Raw genomic sequence first — 20,594 nt, 5'->3', positions numbered from 1 at the left:
TTGCTTATTCTATCAAATTCAGTAACAAAAAGTACTACTTTTGACTGAAGGAAGCAACCCCATTCGTATTGCGTGGTTGAAGTTTCATTTCTCTGCTCTTAAAATTGGAATTCTTGGCGATGGCGAGAAGTTGCCTAAACTTTATTCTTATGTTCGGAACCCAAAAAAGTGACTTGGTTAAAAGCCGATTGTTTTATAATTCAAGAGCGTAGAGCGAATCACTCATTTTAAAATTTTCTTTTCAGATTGTAAGTATCTTCATTAACTTTATGAGGCCAAAATTGGCGCGGATAAAAGGGCCTCATCATCCGATTTTTCGATATTGAAGTTGAAAAAACGGAATTTTTAGGACCTTCTTTGATGATATTAGGGGAAGGTAACGCTGGGGTCGCTCCCGGAAATGTATCGGAATTGAAGTAATAAAAACATTGCAGGGCGTCTTTTATTGTTCGGAACTTTTCTCTCCCGGATTTTTTTCGAAATGAGTTCCAAAAACGCAATTTTCGGCTGGGGGTAGCGGGGAAAATATGCTCAGCGCCCTTCCTCGGGGCATTTTTCAAATTTTTAGTATTCAAAACACTTTGAAGGTAAGCTATGTTATCTTTGATAATGTAAGGGGAAGGAATGGAGTTCAATGATTTTCCACAATAACTGTACTTATTTTAGTTCGTTTAGACGACTATTTCTATAAGCTAATAGTGCGAACCTAGCTTATAGAAATAGTCGTCACAATTGAAAAACATTTTTTTACATTTTTTGTTTGTTTGTTTCGTCAAACTTTTTTATAATGCCAATACTGGCTGGGCTGGTCTTAATTTCACTACATTCGTTATTATTTGTTTAATTAAAGCAAATAGGGGAAAAGGGGACATATGTGAATAAATTTTTTCATTCATTTGTTTTTCAAAAAAATACTGGCAATTCCTTTGAGCAAAAATGTCCCCATGATTGAGTTTGGGACAACTCTTTATCCCGGTTTTCAAAAACATATGTAAGGGAGAGGTTTTTATTTCTTTCGTGACATAATATACATTGCGCAGGGGTATCAATGAGGGAGGGGGGGGGGCGGTTGTGGCGGAAACTGCGACATTGAAAATTTTAAGGGAAAGGATAATTTCTGAGGTTGTTTTCATCTCATTTGGAGAGGGGGGGACGGCTTTCTCGATCTGGGCGTGCTCTGCAGTATTGAAGGGGATCGCGCCATTGTCCTTAGGGGTGATGTACACACCTGCATTGTGAATATGATTTTTGACAATCTCCTCCCCCCCCCGTACCAGCATACAATGAAAATAAATTAATATTTTGTACTGAAAACAAAACTGATAAAACGTAGATATATTTTTATTTCAGCAGATACTAAATGAGATGAACAGATATTTCAGAATTTTTTTTTTTTTTATGTTCTTCAATTGCTTTGAATTCCTGTCATCCCACGCTTTTCGATAAGATTTTCGCAATGTTTTCACGAGTCCAAAGACCGAAAGGGTTTAACTGAAGAAAAAAAAGGAAAATAGGAAGAGAGAAATGGAACCTCCCTACAGATAATTTTCTGTCGTACGTCACCAGATTGAAAAATAAGAATCTCATAAGATCTACTCTGACATTGAATTATTTTTATTGACATTGTTCGCGTTGATGCCAGCGGTCCGTGCCGAGCCTAAAACGGGGAGCAAAGAGGGCAGCTGCTTAGGGTCCCGGCCAGTGCTGCTGTCTTAAAAATAGTAAAAAGTAGACTGTACATAAATTAAAAATTGAGCGATTTCCGCTGAAACTTTCCAGAGAAGTTGATAGAAACATTCGCTCATTCAATTTTATGAGGACTGCGCAGGTAACTTAAAGTTTTAGAAGAGCGGGAATTTTAAACTTCGCTGAATGATGATAATTTTTTCCGAATAAAACTCCAAATTTTGCCGAATCATCAGCCAAAATTAGCCGAGTACGGAAATTTTTGAGACGTCACAGTGATCTCCCATCGTTGTATGTTTCTTCTTTGGAAATTCATTGAAAAGGTGAAGTTTGAAAGTTCATTGGCTGCTCGTTTGGAGGGGAAAGGGGGATGGGGGGGGGGCAACTGCTTTCTCACTTCCAAAAGAAAAGAGTTTTGCCCCCAGCTTGTCAGGCTCCTGGGGTAGGCGACGTGTTACCGCCTAAGGCGACAGATTGTAGGCGCGGCTAATTTCATGGTGTAAGTAGGCAAGAAAAGAGAGTAAAATGAAACATTCAAATTTGTTCCTTATTTTTTTTTTTTTTTTGCTTTGCAGCTAAAATTTCAACAATATATGTTTGGTGATTTTAACAAGTAAGACGAGGGGGCGACTCTTGTCAACATCGCCTAAGGAGGCAAGACTCCTACAGCCGGCCCCGGGGTTCCCATCCCCCCTCATGTTGAATAATGCAAATTCCCTCCACCCCCCAATTTTTCTTAAAAATTTTGTCCTTTTTTATTTTCTTTATTTTTAGCCTTCTTTTTTATTTTATACATTTTTCTAATAAATATTTAAAAAATTATTTACTAAATTATGTATTTTTAATTACTGCAATTATTATTTTGTTAGAAAAGTTCTGTGCTACACTAATAACATACACATACACATAGACAGAAAACAATGAAATAAATAAAATGAAATGAAAATAAATAAAATATCAATAAATAAATGAAAATAAATAAAAAGAAATAAAGTAAAATAAATAGTTTAAATTATAAATAAATCAATAAATAAATTTAAATAAATGCATAAATAAAAATTAAAAAATCCCCCTCAAAAACTTGATTAAGCAATTTGCGCCATAATCCCCCCCCCCCTTGTGGGCACCCCTGGGCGGCCCTAATTGTTCCTTTATTTTTCAAGTTCATATTTAACGATTGACTTGAAAAACTATCGAGTTGATTGATTCACGTGTTTAAAGATGGAAGAATTTGTTTAATAAGTGTACATAATGCATTTTTTTCATGTTACGTATAAAAATTAAAATGGATTTTAGAACCGGAGGGGGGGGAGGAACAAGAGAGTCTACTACCGGCTATCTGTCTGGATTTTAGTGGTTGTACACTGCATATATATATATATATATATATATATATATATATATATATATATATAAATCTTCTGTGCGGACGTTTGTCACCATAAGGCTTTTAAACGGCTGGACCGATTTTGATCAAATTTTTTGTGTGTAATTAAGTTGTGGCAAGCATGGTTTCGAAGCGCGATGGATCGAACGTTTTTGTTAACGAATTAATTAATTTAAACATTGGACGATTATATCTCTCAAATGATTAATATTTATTTTAACCTATTGTTGAGCGAGAACTGAAATAAATATTTAACCCGTTGCCAAAGGACAATAAAAAAGGTAGCTCTGCTTTTTGTAACGAAATTTCCTACTGTGAAATATCAATTGAGAATAGAGAAAACGTAGAGAGAGAGCCTTCATTTCTTTAAAGCAACGATTTTAGGTCCAGTGATATATTTTAAAGAAAATTACTGGAAGAAATCAGATTTCTTTCACTAGGTTCACGCAAAACGCGTGTTTTTCGTCGTAGTTAAACCATGTGACCGTGTCGGTGCTTAAGGTTTTCCTAACTAAATGATCGGATAGTACCGTACATAACAACATTTGTTTCTCGGTTCAAATCCATCTGAGTTTTGGCACCAATGGCAAAAATACTTTAAGGATTATCAAACTAATCAGTACATTATTAAAGGAAAAGATGGGGGAATTTGAAGAAGAAATAATTTTTTTTTCGTCCAGATAAATTGTAACAGGATAGTTCTGCACATTCAAGATCAGTGCAGTGGAAGATTTTTTATTTTTGATGGAAAGAACAAATTAGGCAAATATATGAAGTTTTCGTTCAAAAGATGGGACCGCTAATCGGTCGGAGTTGGCTTCGCTCACTGATCGGCTGGATTACAGTAACGTGGACTTTGGCAACAAGAGTTGCGTGATCATTTGTTTACATTTTAAAGCTACTGTTAATGCAATTTATTGTATCTTTTGCTAATTTGGCGAAATATTTCAAATTGCAAAGAATTGTTTTTCGTTTTTAAAGAGTGTTTAATCATTTTAGTTGAAGAATTTTTATTTTACATCGGAAGAGGGATGAGCGATATTCGCCTTATTCAGAGAACTATTTTTACCTTTATCATTTATTTAAACGATATCCTTTCGATTGTTTTATTCTTTTTTCATATGGGGAGTGTTGCAGCGGGATTTCCCGTTTGTTCCAGATGGGTAGTTTTTTTTTTACACTTAATATTTGAGGACGCCTTTTATCCTTTGAGCATGGCTAAAGGAACAAAAAAACAAGTACGGGAGAAAAAATATTTAATAAAACAGCTGCCCAACAAGGCATTAGATAAATCAAGTTTTAATAAATATACGCATTCTGACACCAGGCAGCTTAAAATATTTTCTTTTTACTTATATTTATTAACAAAACGGTTCAAACACTTGATAGTTTATTGAAATTTTTTAACTTTTCAATTTACAAAGTTTGAACAGAACAACGTCTGTCGGGTCCTCTAGTATATATATGTTACCGTTAAAGTATGAAATCCGTTATTTTATAGAATACCTAGTTATTTCATAGAATAACGATCTGCAGCTCCTCAAAGTGTAAAATAATCTATATCATATATCTTGCACAACAAATACATTTACCTTCCACCCCTGTGTTACCCCCAAAATGTTCGTGTAAAACCCAGTGTGTCAACAAAAAAGTTTTTGTTTTAATGTTCCTTGTAATTCCAAGTGTCATTTTATTCAAGTGTCATCATCCTTGTTGTAACAAATTATTTTTTGGTACGTTTAAATAAATACCATTTATACGCTGCATAAATTAGATAAATTGCTTCTTTTACATTTTAATTGACTACCATTAGTTAATTTATAGAATACCTAGTTATTTCATAGAATAACTGGTCAAAGTGTCAAATTAATAACATATTACACACTTTCACGGTAACATATATTTGAGAAGACATTTAACCAATAATGACATTAAAATCCAATAACCATAGCCCAATCCCCCCCCCCCTCAAAAAAAAAAAAAGAAAGTTTCAGGGGAGTTTCCCGTTCAATATCAACTGTCGCATCTTCTTTGTCCTCTCACTTTTTTGTTGCACCAGCCGCCTATGGGAAAGTTATTTGGTGTTTAGTTGGGATAATACCATTATGAAGGTTACTCAAGGTAATGCCAAAATGTTTCCAATCCGGGGTAGGAGGGAGGGTGATCCAGTAGCGGAGTTTAGAGGGGGCAACCCCCAAAAAGGATAAATTAATTGTATTTCATTTGTTATTTTAATTGCCTTCTCTATTTCATATTTTTTTCCCAGTAATTTAAAAAGAACACGAAACACACACAGCATATTTTGAAGAAAGCATTATGGTTGCTAAAGAATTTAACCAACTGGTTTCGAATTCAAGAAAACGTAATGTCGCTATTTGTCCATCAATTCTTCTTTGATGGAATGAATAATTAACAGTTAAAAAAAACTGTGTGTAGACGTGCTAAAATTTTCATTTCGATCCAGGAAGCTATTTCCGAAATAATAGATTTCTTTTTCAACTTATAAAAAAAATGCAAAATGAAAGAAACCACGTGGTCTTTCTTTGCAAAACCATGATATTAATAGAAACCGCATGTTGTATCAAAATGTCACTTCAACTGTTTCACGACTTTAAGAACAAATCAGTCAGTAACTGCTTTGAAATTCGCAAAGACATAGTTTCAGAATTCTTCAACGAACTTATGTGTTATGACGCTATGATTTTCTTAATTGCATACTATTTTAAAATTACTGCATAAATTAATTTATACATTATCATTATGACACTATTCTTAGTTAAAACCGTTCATTTACAGCGTCTCATTGATATTATATTGGGTTTAGTGTTTTATTCGCTTGAAGAAGATATTTTAGGTCTGCATTCAAAGTATATTCGTGCATAATATTTGTGTTCTTAAAAATAGATTAATTGGCCCTAAGTGATCCTAAAAATCACATTTAAAAATCAAGCCATGAAAATTTTCGTATGAAACATCATATGCGTGGAGGGGGGGGGGGGGTTGCTATTCAATTTCCGGTCCCCCTCCAACAGTTATTTCTGTATCCGCCAAAGGGTTGATTGCCCAAAAGACGGGACCCTTTCTACGTTGAGCTGGATACACCCTTCATAAGAAGCAAACAGGGGCGGCTTCAGGGCCGGGAGACTGCCCAAGACCTCGCGGCGACTCATTGTTAGTGACATACTGTATTGAGAAATAGTTTCTATGAAAAGTATACTTTCTTCATCTGTACGTCTAGAAAGCACAAGCTTGATCTATGAGGCCATTGAGCGCGGCGCGGGTCCCCTCCAGGGCCGCAGAGAGCCAAGCCGCCCCCCTCCCAAAAAAAGACGAAAAAGAAGAAAAAGGGGGAGGGAGAAAAGGGAAAAGGGGGAGAAAGGGAAAAAAAGGGGGGGGGGAGTACAAAATTCAAAACTGTTTACTGTAGAAAACAATTAACTCTATTTTAAGTGCCACAGCAGTAAATATCAAAAAGTATATTTTACTTTATCTTTATCGTTCAATCTTATTCGGAGTCCCCCCCCCCTCCGCCTTTTCTTTCTTTCTTCCCCCGCCCCCTCTTTTCTTTTCTTTCTTTCTTTTTTTTTCCGTCAGTGTCGCCGGGTCCATAGTTTCCGACTAGACTGACATGGCCTCTCATCGGGCCTGGTCCCCTCATAAACGTGATGTGATGCAGGATTTTTGTTTTCCCTTTTGAAGATACTAGGAATCGCTTTTAAAAAAGCCTTTTTTTTTTTTTATTTTGAGCAATCACGATTGCTTATTGCTTTTATTTGACAGTTTTGAATTCCTATCATTTTATTTTCCCGTCAGCACCCTCCGCACCATCACCGTCGACCGGCTCCTCACGATGCTGCTCCTCTAGCGAAAGCCGTCTCCAGGTTGCATCCATGTCCTACACACACGCGCACACACTCACTCACACACACACACACACACAAACAAACACATACACACACGCATACATACAGACACCTACACATGCACACACACATACACACAACTACCCACATATTCATGCATGCACACAGACACAAAAACATATGCCTACATACACATACACATACCCCTACACACAAACACACATACCCCCACACACAAGCACACACGCCTACATACCATTTTTTATTTTTATTATTATTTTTTTTGAGTAGCAATGTTTGGTATCGGAATTCGGGGAGAGAAGAGGCTGTCCCATCTCTAACAAAGGCCGCCGTGCCTCCTCCCATGGTGCTGATTTTACTCTTTGCACCACTTCACTTTCGAGCCGGACCATCCCACCGATTGGGTCCCTATTTCCAAGTAGGCTGATATGCACTCACAGGATATCAAGTTTCCATTATTGCTCCAAACGGATAATTAAATTTGATTTTAAATTTCTTGCGTGGGACGAGAGCTTTGGAGCATAGCCTTTTGTAGACCTTTATTTTTAGACTGAAACGAGCTGATGTGTGCATCACATGACTTTCTTTTACTCCAATATAATGTCATTTCCCCATTATTGGCAATTTTAATGTGATTCAATTGTTTACTCTCTAAATATCATAAACAGTGGCCAAACTGAAACCAAATTTAAAGAAAAAAATTAAAAAAAAATATCTTCCAAATTTGTCCCCAAGTTGGCGGCAAAAAAGACCCCCTTAGGAACATCCGAATGCAACCAAAACTAAAGGTGCACAACTAGACTCCACTAGGAGTCCACGTACCAATTTTCAACTTTCTAGGACCTCCCGTTTTTGAGTTATGCGAGATACATACACACATACGCACATACGGACGTCACGAGAAAATTCGTTGTAATTAACTCGGTTATCGTCAAAATGGATATTTCGGGTATCTGTACGCATATATCCACATGTGATCGGGTCGAAAAAAAAACTCAACATTCATTCGGGGGTGAGAAAAATGGAAATTAAGGCCGATTTTTGAGTGAAAATTTTTTTGCGAATAAAATACTTCCTTTTTTGTAAAAGGAAGTAAAAAGAGGGAACGTAATTTGCTGATCAATAACCTGCGTCTTTTAAACAACTTTATTTATTTATTTATTTCTGTTAAAATAACTCTGCTTTTTCGAGACACGTTCTTTTCTTTTCTTGAGTAAGGGGTACGGCCCCTCTGATTGCAGCATTGCCTGGTGCCATCTAACGTTTATTATTATCATCACTGATATCATTCATTTATTCATTTTTTAAGCACAAAAATTGGCAATAATTTGTGAGTAAAATAAAACCAAACAATGGGGTGGTTTCCTTCAGTCAAAAGTACTGCTTTTAGTCATTAAAATGGATAAAATGAGCAAAAAAAAAAAAAATACATTCACCCAGAAATACTTTTATTATCCCAACATTTTTTAAAATAATTTTTTTTAAATGTCCAATTTTTCAAACAAGGCGTGGTCTTTATGACGTCACAAATGATGCAATTTGGCGCATCTTTCTACTACGTTTCCACGTTATGATAATCAAGCAACGAATTAAAATTGCGCTCTACGCTTGCTATCAAACACGTGTCAATACACGTGAGTAAAGATGCGAATTAAATATTTTGTTCTGTGAATGGCAACATTGAATGGCATTTCATCATTTGTGATGTCACACGACAGAAGAGTAAACAATGAAAACGCACCGATTTAAATAATTTTTTAAAAATATTAAACTTAAATAAATTATTTAAAAAAAAATTTTGGAAAAAAAATAGAACCGACTTCAAATTGCTCTAAAAAGGGAAAAATAATTTTATTCTTTAAATACCATCGACAGTACTTTTAAACATAATTTTTGAAGTTGGCGCAAAAACGGAAAGTAAAATGCAGTGCAACCATGCTTCGTTCATATATTTTTCAGAAAATCATCCAAAGTTAGGAGGGAAACATTTATATCGTTACTCAAATATGCTGTTATCAATGCATATGTACGTTGTAGTAAAGAAACTGGGCCTGGTTAAATTCATAGTTGTAGTTGAGTTATGACTGTGAATGATTTTATCTACCGTTTTTGCGCCAACTTCAAAAATTATGTTTAAAAGTACTATCGATGGTGTTTAAAGAATAAAATTATTTTTCCCTTTTTAGAGCAATTTGAAGTCGGTTCTATTTTTTTTCCAAAATTTTTTTATTTCATTCTTTTTAGTGTAAATGTATTTCAGAAATAGTATGAAATTACCATCACGTGACTTCACCTTATTTTTTTCATAAAAATGCTCCATACTGGAAAAAAAAAAGAAAAAAAAACTATAAACATGCCTGAAACTTTAAGCGATTGGTACTAGAAATTTATCTTTGTTCATCTCTGGAATGGATGCTTGCTTCAGAGAAGCCTTCATTCAAAATTATCATTACTATTACTGTTACTGTTGTATGGCACCAAACTTTTATAACAATAGGTTTTATATTTAATCATTTAATAGGGAAATTGCATGAAATTTACTGTTTTTTGCCAATAACTTTTTTTCTAACGAACAAATATGGTCAAACAAAGTAATGGGACCTAAGTTGAGACATCCCCTATCCATTAAAAAAAGAATCGTCAAAATCGGTTCACTAGGTAGGACGCTGTGAGTGGACAAACAAAAAAAAACATACATACGGTATGAACTGATAACCGCCTCCTTTTTGAAGTCGGTTAAAAAGATTCAGATCCTATGTTTTTAAGCATGCTCTTTCAGAGAAAAATACTTTTAAAATATTGGAAACGACCCCATTTTGACTACCTTAAACTTCAGATTATGGAAGGAGCCTAAATGACAAGCCTGGTTGCTGTTCAAAGCAGAAGCACCCACCAACTCATTCTGCCAGACTACAGTGGGGGGGGGAGAGATCGCGTGAGTGTACGCCCTTCCATCACGTCTCGCGCTCTTTTGGGAAACGGAGTATCAGGCGCCCCTGCTTGGAGGCAGTTGATGCGAGCGCGACAGAGCGCGAAAAAAGAATTCGAACATTAGAGATTCTCGGAAGAACAAACCGCGGAGTGAGAAGGGAGAGGGCGGGAGTCACATACGTCGATCGTTAGGCACGTGATTATCTGCTTTTAGCCGCGCGCATTTTCAAGGTTACGTCGCTTTCTCGCGTACTACCATCGTTGTTGCCCAACACGACCTCGGGTGGATGGATACACAACTGAATTTAAACGGGTTTCGCAGAGAAAATAATTTCTTTTTCATATGCTGTTTTCTTTTCGACTGGAATAAAAGGCACTTTTTTTTTCATTGTCATTAATTCCGTCCCTCCCCGGCGAATGGGTTAACGACATATACGAGTTTCGCAAATAAGACCCGAAGGTAATAAGCATCGAACGAGTTAGTTGTCTTGTTTACCTTTCTTCAATGGGTTTCATGAACTGAGGAAAAATTCGGAAAATGGTTTTCACTTTGAGAAGAAGATGACGCAGAATGACTTTCAAGAACAACTACAAAAATTACTCACTTATAAAATTATGAGTTTAACGCTAAAATGCACGATTTTTTTCATTTCAATTTTTCATTTTCATCAAGTACTAATTGAATCGCTTATTTCAGAATGAGCGTAAGTCCTAGAATGGGCGTAAGTCCTTTCTGAAATAATCGATTCAATTTGCAACGAACAAGGCACGAGCGCAGCCAGAATTTACTCCCGAGGAAGGGTATCATAATATGACAGAATTTTCTACTGCCTTTGGGGAGGGGGGGGGAGAGGTTTTCAGTCATTACAGTCCTTAAATGTCTGGGTACATCAGGCCAGGAGTCAATTATGACAAAATGTAATCGATTACGATTATGAGTTCAAAAAATGTGATATTATGCAGGTGTGCCCACCCCCCTAAGAGCAAAGGCACCCCCCTAAATATCGCCCTCCCCAAAAGCAAGAGCCCTCCCAAAAAAGTGAAAAATACCCCTCAACCCCCCTCCCCCCTCCCCTTTTGAAAATTTCAATCGCGCAATCTGCGCAATGGTTCCCTCTAGGTGGGCATCCCTGGATTATGATTGCGATTACAATACACTGTCAAAATGTAATGTCGATTGCAGCAACGATGACAGTTGATAAACATGTAATCGACTACTTTTACGGTGTGCAACTGAAAAAAATTCCATCATGAGTAGCGAAAATTTGACACTTTTGAAATTATGCCAAAACACTGAGTAAGGGAAGTTTTAGTCTTATTTTATTTAATGGGGTCGTTTCCAAAATTTTAAAAGTATTTTTTTTCTGAAAGAGCATGCTTAAAAACATAGGATCTGACCATTTTTTAAATAATTTAAGTTTAATATTTTAAAAAAATTACTTAAATCGGTGCGCTTTCATTGTTTACACTTCTGTCGTGTGACATCACAAATGATGAAATGCCATTCACAGAACAAAATATTTAATTCGCATCTTTACTCACGTGCATTGGCAACGATATGGTTGATAGCAAGCGTAGAGCGCAATATTTAATTCGTTGCTTGATTATCATACCGTGGAAACGCAGTACAAAGAAGCGCCAAAAAGCATCATTTGTGACGTCATAAAGACCACGCCTTGTTTGAAAAATCGGGCATTTTTAAAAATTAATTAAACAAAAACTGTTGGGAAAATCAAAGTATTTTCTGGGTCCATGTAATTTTTTTGCTTTTATCCATTTCAATGACTAAAAGTAGTACTTTTGACTAGAGGAAACCACCCCATTACCTACTGGAGGGGTTTTTTGATCTAAAATAGCTTTTGGAGGGGTTTTTTGATGAAAAATACCTGGATGGGGTTTTTATTGATGAAAAATACATTCTGAAGGGGTTTTTTTTTTGATCTAAACAACCCTTTCATATGCATAAACTACTGCATTAGAATTAGCATTTATGTTAAAACCAATGGCTCTGAGGGGTGATTTCACCCCAAAACCCCCCTTCGCCGCGCCACTGAGCACGTGGAGATGTTTACCGATCACCCCCGTGTAAAATGCAACTCTGCGAACGAGAAGGCGGGGCGAAGTGCCTTTTAATGAAAAACGGATAATACATCCCTTTGCTTCTTACTCTCATATGAAATACTACTTTTAGTTGCTTATGAAATTAATTTTAACATTTATGCCCTATTATGCGCTTTATTCCTTGTAGATTTGGTGCTTTTTATTGACACCCAAGCAGTTTCAGAAATTTTTCAAATCCATAACCTCAAGTTCGTTCGAATTGGAGGGGGTGGAGTCATTCTTCAGCATGCCCCCCCCCCCCCCGCCCCCACTAAAATGATAGTCTGTATTCACCCCTGCTACACTCACAAGTTAATAAAAATTAAATGCCTAAAAACAGAGAAGTAAAAGTGTCAGTTGCAGTTAACTCTTTTAACTGACGACTCCAAAACATTTGCTTTTGTCAATACAGGTGCTGTAGAGAAAAGAATAATAGCCTCGGCGTCACTCAACTACCCGAGTTGTCGAGTTCGAGGACAGAATTCACTCAACCCTTCCGCTTAATTTTCTGTTGTTTCGAGGAGGGCTCAGGGTTGCAGCGATTCGAGGTCGCAGGTCGTTGGTCTCGTGATCTTGAGAAGAGGAGTTAATGCTGGAACCCATTATTTGATTGCGAAACCAATTCCAGGAGAAAAGTGCTTGGCTTTCTGTTCGGACATTAGCGAGAGAGAAAGAGTTGAGGAGCAACAAACACGAACTCTTTGGGTTTAAGATATCCAAGGTAGAAGGGTCAAGGGAGTTGACAGTTGGAGATAAAATCAAAATGTGGTTTTTCTCTCTGGCGTGTATACAGATGTTTTTTTTTCCTTCATCTTTACTACAGTAGTACCTCCTCTAAGGGACACCTCTTTTTAAGGGACATTTTTTCTGGTCCCAGTTCCTTTGAATAGGGACCTCTATGTATTTGCCTCTCATTAAGGGACACTCTATTTAAGGGACAATCACAGAGAAAAATTACAAAAAAAAAAAAAAAAAATATTGAATTTTGACATCTTGAATTCAAATTATGTTTTTCGCAATCACGAGTGTGTGTATGTAGGCGTGTGTGTTTGTGTGTGGGGGTATGTGTTTGTGTGTAGGGGTTATGTGTATGTGTGTGTAGGCATGTGTGTTTGTGTCTGTGTGCTGGCATAAGTGTGTGGGTAGTTGTGTGTATAAATGTGTGCGTGTCTGTGGGGGGGGGGGTATGTGTATGTGTGTAGGCATATGTGTTTGTGTCTGTGTGCGGGCATGAATGTGTGGGTAGTTGTGTGTATGTGTGTGTGCGTGTGTGTGGGGGGGTATGTGTATGTGTGTAGGCATATGTGTTTGTGTCTGTGTGCGGGCATGAATGTGTTTATGTGTTTGTATGTGTGTGTGTATGTGTGGGTGTCTGTATGTATGTGTGTGCATGTGTTTGTGTGTATGCGTGCGTGTGTGTTGTTGTGTATGTATGCACGTGTGTGTAGGACATGAATGCAACCTGGAGACGGCTTTCGCTATAGGAGCAGCATCGTGAGGAGCCGGTCGACGGTGATGGTGCGGAGGGTGGCGGTGGGAAAAATCAAAGGAACGTCAAAAACAGTCAAGTGAGAACAATAAGCAATCGTGATTGCTCAAAAAAAACGTATAAATGTAATCGAATTTGTTGGAATTCAAAGTTTCATTTTTGTCCCAAAATTAACCAGTAAAGGTTTGTCTTGGTATTAACATGTAAGTAAACCTAGAATTCTTGCTGAGATAATAAAATTCTTGCTTGATACATTCATGCTTTTCCTTCCCACGAATTTTTTCAAATGGGCTCAGCCCCGATATATAGTGTGCCGCCGATGACAAGCTTCGTATACAAAACTTAAAATATGTTTACATTGTTTTTTGCATTATGAATTACATGACATCAAAAAAATCCATGTTAACTCAGAATTGTAATTAATGAAAATCAGTTACAAAACTTTGTTACTACAAAATTTTTGACACAATTTTACCAATCTTTTTTCTCCAGTTTGAATACTTTTGTTTAGCATATATTTTTTATGAAACATTTACAATAATTTATCTCAAATGTTATGAGTTTATGTTTGTTATGAAATCACACTGAGTTTAAGCAACATGCATGAATTCATCTACCTCCGAAGAAGGGACACCCCTATTTAAAGGACAAGTTGCCCCGTCCACTTAGTGTCCCTTATTGAGAGAGGCTCTACTGTAATAATAAAGCTAAAAGTCTGGATCTCTGTGACGCGCATAGCGCCTAGACCGTTGGACCGATTTTCATGAAATTTGGCACAGAATTAGTTTGTAGCATGGGGGTGTGTACCTCGAAGCGATTTTTCGAAAATTCGATTTTGTTCTTTTTCTATTCCAATTTTAAGCGCATTTTCCCGGGCAAAATTATCATAAGATGGACGAGTAAATTACCGTGGAACCGTAACCTGGGCGATTTACGTAACCTGGGCAATTGCGAGAAAATCTCCCTACATTATTTGTAAATACACTGGCGAACAAAAAGATCTTTTTAATTTTCTACTGCGGGCAATGCCGTGCGGGTACCACTAGTAAATGATATTTTAGGAAGATATTTTTGAAGGTTTAATAGTAACGTTAAGAAACACTTGATTTGTTCACATTGCAGTACATTTATTGTAATTACTAGCTGTACCCGACGCGCGTTGCTACGCCAACAAAAAATTGCATCATTATACTGATTTTCATGACAATCGGTTGAACGGGGCAGAAGTTGCTACTCTGCAGTGCCACCTGGTGGCGAGTGGCTTCAATGAGCATATTATGCACCTTCTCTGTGGAAAAATACATATATATAGCAATTTTCATAATAATCGGTCCAGGTATCAAGTGAAGCCGTGACTATACTCAAATTTTGTACTTACGCAGTTTGCAAGATCAATCAATCGCTAAAAATATCAAATAGAAAATCCCCCGTTGCATGAAAAGCCATAAAACAATAAAGAAAGAATTTATTTGTTCAAACTCAAGAAAAATGGCAACAGCTAACTTCGTTCCTTATCAATGAGATCTTTCACGCGAATTAATTTCTGCAGCCGATAATTTTATTCGTATTTATCCAATGGATTGTGACTTAAATTGGAATAAAAAAGGAACTATCGATCGGATTTTTTTCGAACTGGTCTATAAACATTCCCAGTACCAAAAATAACAAACGGTGTAAGTTTCAGCCAAATTAGTCCAGGATCTGAAGGGGGTTGAGCATACATGGAAAGGCTGACGCAATATTATTTCTGATTATTGTTACAGGCACGATGGTGATTATGAAACCACATGTCGTCGTCCCCCTGGGTGATCGACAACCCCGGGGGAGGGGGGAAAGCAGTGGGGGAGTCGTTTATTAAAATACTCATAATTGCGAACTATTTGAGATAAAACGCTGAAAAAAGTGGCAATCGACGCAACACAAGGGCTTTATAAAAGTTAAATATGATTATGGAGCTATCTTTGTTGGTTTCTGAGTAAAATTCCATTTTTCGCAAACAAGCAAAATTTTTGAATAAAATGCGCAAAACAAATTTTTTTGACCAAAATAAATTCCAAATCAAAATTGTTTGATTTTTTTTTTTCAAATAAAGTCCTAAATATCATGATTCAATTTGTTAAAACTATTTAAGTACTGTTAACGCGTTGAAAAACAAAATGACAGTAGCAAGCTCGAACACTATTCGTAGTATAGTTCAGGATTTGAAGGGGGGTTTTGAGCATGCATGGAAGACCTGACGCAAAATTATTTTTGATTATTGTTACAGGCACTATAGTGATTATGAAAACACATGTCGTCTCCCCCCCCCTCGGTGGTCGACATCCCCGGGGGAGGGGGAAAGCAGTAGGGGGACGCCGTTTACTAAAACACTCATAACTCGCGAACCGTAGGAGGTAAAGCACTAAAAATGTGGCAAAAGATGTAACAGAACAAGGGCTTGTAAAAACTATGTATGATAATAGTTCTATCTTTGTTGGTTTATGAGTAAAATTCCTTTTCTTAACAGCCATGCAAAAATTTTGAATAAAATACGAAAAGCTTTTTTTCCAAAGATGAGTTCTTTTTAAAAATTATTTAACCGTTTAGGAAATCAATAAAATCTGAAACTTCATCATTCAATTTGTTTAAAACTACTTAATTATTACCAACGTGAGCGTTAAAAATCGAAATAGAAAATGCAAGCACTACCTAAGTTAACGCATTGAATAAAACGGCAGTATGCTAAGGAGAAAAAAATAGCCTTATTATCCTTATGACGAACTGTTCATTCTTCAGTTTACAAACTTATTCTAATTGCAATGTATTAAATTATGGCTTTAATTTTGTTATATACTGCTTTAAATTTGAGAGGAACTAGGGAACCAGGCCCACAGTAGTTTCAATTCAGATATAATTTTTATTTATTTCTATTAATTTATATTTTCAATTTGCACAAAAGAATATTGTGGGTATTGTTTTGCGGATATTGTTTTTTTTATAATTTGCCCAACAAAGAACAATGATACAAGAAATAATATTATGTTCTAAATAAATATAAAAAATGAGAAGCATCTTTGAGCTTTTATGAAAACGAATATAAATATAAAATTATACACTAGAGTTCTAAAAAAACTAATTAAATAAAATTAGTAAAATAATGCGTATTAAAAAATAATTGCAGAATATCAATATGCATACATAAAGCATTAATATATCCGAAATTCTGAAAGCTGGATTATACTCTTTTTTGTTGACTTGTAATTGTTCTGTGAATCGTTCTCTTCCGAGTATTTTGTAGTTTATGGGTTTTTGCTTTAGTCTTAATAGCACAGTATTTACAGCAAGATGAATTATTAATAAACATTTACAAGCCTATTTACAGTTCTTGCCTGCGCAGGGTGGAATTAAACTCTTTGGTAACACTGGCTGCATCATAAGGTGTGGGGCTTTATTGTTTTATTTTCATTCAAGTGAAACCCAAACTTGGTTACATCTAAAGGCACTGCTAAGGTACAGGGGAATTGATTCAGTAGTACAGTTGAGGAATACTTCTTAGCACATGTTGGAAAGAATTGCAGGAGCATGGTAGAGAGCTGATATTATATTTATTTCTGATGGAAATGACAAGAAATTATTGTGTAATGGTTGCATTCGCAAGAAATACCTATTTTCTTGACATTTTTTTTTTTTAAATAATACAGCTTTTAACAGTTAAAATTCTGAAGCACTCAGATATTGTTTTAATGATAACTCTAGTGTACAAAAAAGTTTCCGACTTTTTTGGTAAAGAGAAAGCATACTTTTTTGTTCCTATTTTACTTGTTGAATCGCAGTCGGAAAATGTATCAAAAGCTTGTAAAATTTTAGATGTTTTTTTCCGTAAGTGCTCCTGAAGATGGATGCCATCCTAAAGCTCTTTTCCTTTCCACAACACCAGCACATAAAATGGCAACCTCTGTCCTTTAACAAAGATTGCCAATAAGAATTCATTAGTTTCTGATCTATAAACTATTAGTTACTTTTTCCCCTATTCTGCACTGAATCATATGCAGGAAGATAGAGTCTGTTGCATGCTTCATCCTAGTTGGACTCAGGCATTTCAGAGAAATTTATTACTTGGCTCTCAGATTTTAAATAATATTCATTTTCGTTTTCAGAGTTACCAGACACCAAAAGCTGATTGGATGCAGGAACGGATATGTTACATATTACATACTCTGAAATGTACTTTTAAAGGTTTCTTTTTATTTTCAGGAATGTGGCTATGACACGAAACCACTGGTTTGGTACGTAGTGATTTTTTTTTATAAGCGAAGGAGACTTTCCTGAACTTCTGGTTTTCAAGTTATGAAAACGACAGTGAGATGTACCGATCGTGTTTAAGGTCCACTCGTGTTGTTTGGCTTTTGGAGAGAAAATTTTATTATTTTTTATTTGGAGACCTTCAAAATCTTTGCTGCATTTGAAAGCAGTGTATGGGACATTATGGACCAGAGTCATTTCATCGATAACTTGAACTAAAATAGGGTGTTTCTTCTAGAGTTTTGCTGCAAGAAGCATCATTTTCAATTACATTCACGAAATCGGACCTCTCCCTTTGCTTCAGTGAACCATTCTGATGAACCTAACCTAGCATTGGGCTTATTGTATGGGAATGATTTTTAGATGTACTAACATCACTTTTGAGCTAACATTTCCCAGGTTAAATGTTTTTTTGGTTTTCTTTTGCTGTCGCTATTGAAGACATTGCCATTGCAGGACTTCTCTGGATTATTATTATAGACAGACTATTCACATTTTCTTTAACGTTCTACTGAAATTTTGATGCTGCTTATGTGGCACTAGCCTCGCTCACTATGTTTTATAACTCAGGTGTAAAATCAGCAGAAAGGGTTATCCTGATAGTTTATCCTTTCCGTAATTACTTCGTACTTGCAAACTTACATGTTTTAATTTTTTAAAAGTGCCCATTGTGACCTATACTAAGCAGCTATAATGCGTTAAAGGTTAAATAATTAAGTAAATACTTAACTGGGACATTGTTTTCATAATATTACGAAATAAAACCGCCAAAACAGGAGAGCCACAAAATTTTCTTTGGTTTATGTAGAGTCTTCAAGGTACATTCCGCAAACTTTTTTTTTTTTTTTTGTGAATTACCTCAAATGCTTTTTGAGCTTGCTTTTATTTCACTTTTCAACGCTTTGATAATAAATTAAGTAATTTTCAACAAACTGGATAATAATATTTCAGATTTTATTGGTTCCCTAAACAGTTAAATAATTTTGATAATTTGAAAAAAAAAATGCGTATTATATTCAAAATTTTTCTTGTTTGTGAAAAATAGAATTTTACTCAGAAACTAACAAAGATATGATCATAGTCATATTTAGCTTTTATGAAGCCCTTGTTTTGTTGCGTCGATTGCCACTTTTGTCAGTGTTTTATCTCAAATAGTTCGCGAGTTATGAGTATTTTAGTAAACGGCTCTCCCCACTGCTTTCCCCCCTCCCCCGGGGTTGTCGACCACCCCGGGGGGCGACGAAATGTGGTTTCATAATCACTATCGTGCCTGTAACAATAATCAAAAATAATATTGCGTCAGCCTTTCCATGCATGCTCAACCCCCTTCAGATCCCGGTTTAAATCTGCCGGGTAGTTTTTGAGTTCATGGATGACATACAGACAAACATTCATTTATATATATATATAGATTATCAGTGGGGGATACAAGGGGAAGGTCATGGGGGTCATGACTCCGTCCGATCGTATCCGTCCATTCACATTGCGTTCAAAACACTTTATGAATAAAATGTAAGCAATTTCAGTAGCCTTACTAAATAATTATTTTTAAAAGTACATATTTGAAATATTACTTCTTTTTGTTGCTTTTGAAATGAATTACGTTTATGCTGTACTAAATGCCTTATTCCCTGGCCGATTTGCTGCTTTTTATTGACACTCGAACAATTTCAGAAATTTTTCGTTGTGCCCCAAAGCCGTAGGTTCGTTCACGGGTTTGGCTCATTCTTCAGCATGACCCCCCTCAAAACGGTAGTATGTACTACCCCTCTGATAATAGTTTTTATTATTATAATTACTTACTTTTATATAGTGAAGGAAAAGTATTGCAATCAGAAGTAACAAATCTTAGTAAAACAATTTTTTTGCATTTTCGGTAAGCGAAAAACTAGGTAAAGTGAAGTGTTTTCTTGCTCACTCTAAGGTGTAAGACAAAGGCAAACTACCATGTTGTATTCTATTCTTTATACTCGTTTCAAACAGTTTTTAGTATACAATTTTAGATCAAAGACGATAATAAAAGCATTAAGTTTCTTTGCATTTGAAGATATCATTCTCTATGTTTACCAGTGTAGGAAACTCAGGGCTGGCCGTAGTAGTTCCGCCGCCCTAGGCGATATTGACAAGTGCCGCCCCCTCCCTTCATTGAATAATAATAATATAAAATAATAAGAAAATGATAAAATAAAAATAATAGCAAAGTGCTTAAAATTAAAGTGAGTTTCTAGTCAATTTCCAAATTAGGTTTTGCATATCCAAGCACTGATACACACTTTAAATTATTGGTATCATTATTATTTTTTCAGCATTGAAACAGTGAATCTTTTGGCGTGAAACAGATATTCATACTTTAAAAAAAAGTTTCAATTTCAAAATTTGGCGCCCCCAAAATCTGCTTCCCTAGGCGGCCGCCTAGGTCGGGCCTGAGGAAACTGAAAAGCGATTTATTTAAGAAGTATTGCTTCTAATCTTCGTAACTGAGAATTTGCATCCGTTCGTTTCAATTATTGAATACAATCAATTTTAATAACGTAAAAGGAAGTGATGTGGGTTCCACATCTAATTTTTTAAAACAATTTTTTACAACAACTATTCGCTCAGTAGCAAAAGCGAAATATTATTCTGTTGTTCAAAAATTCTGTAAAAGCCGCAGAAAGTAAGGAAAAATATGTTGTTGATAATAAAAAGAACTACAAATTATCCTTTCAATAGTGTTTCTTTTAAATATTGTATTCTATCAAAAACTTAAAAGCAAAAATGAATTTGAATTCCTTTCTGGCAATTTCAAGTCATTTTTCCCGTCAAGATACGCGCCTTTCAAAAAAAAAAAAAAAAA

The sequence above is a fragment of the Uloborus diversus genome, chromosome 1, assembly GCF_026930045.1.
Source record: "Uloborus diversus isolate 005 chromosome 1, Udiv.v.3.1, whole genome shotgun sequence".
Classification (NCBI taxonomy): domain Eukaryota; kingdom Metazoa; phylum Arthropoda; class Arachnida; order Araneae; family Uloboridae; genus Uloborus; species Uloborus diversus.
The sequence above is the reverse complement of the archived record's forward strand: the minus strand, read 5'-3'. Positions refer to the sequence as shown.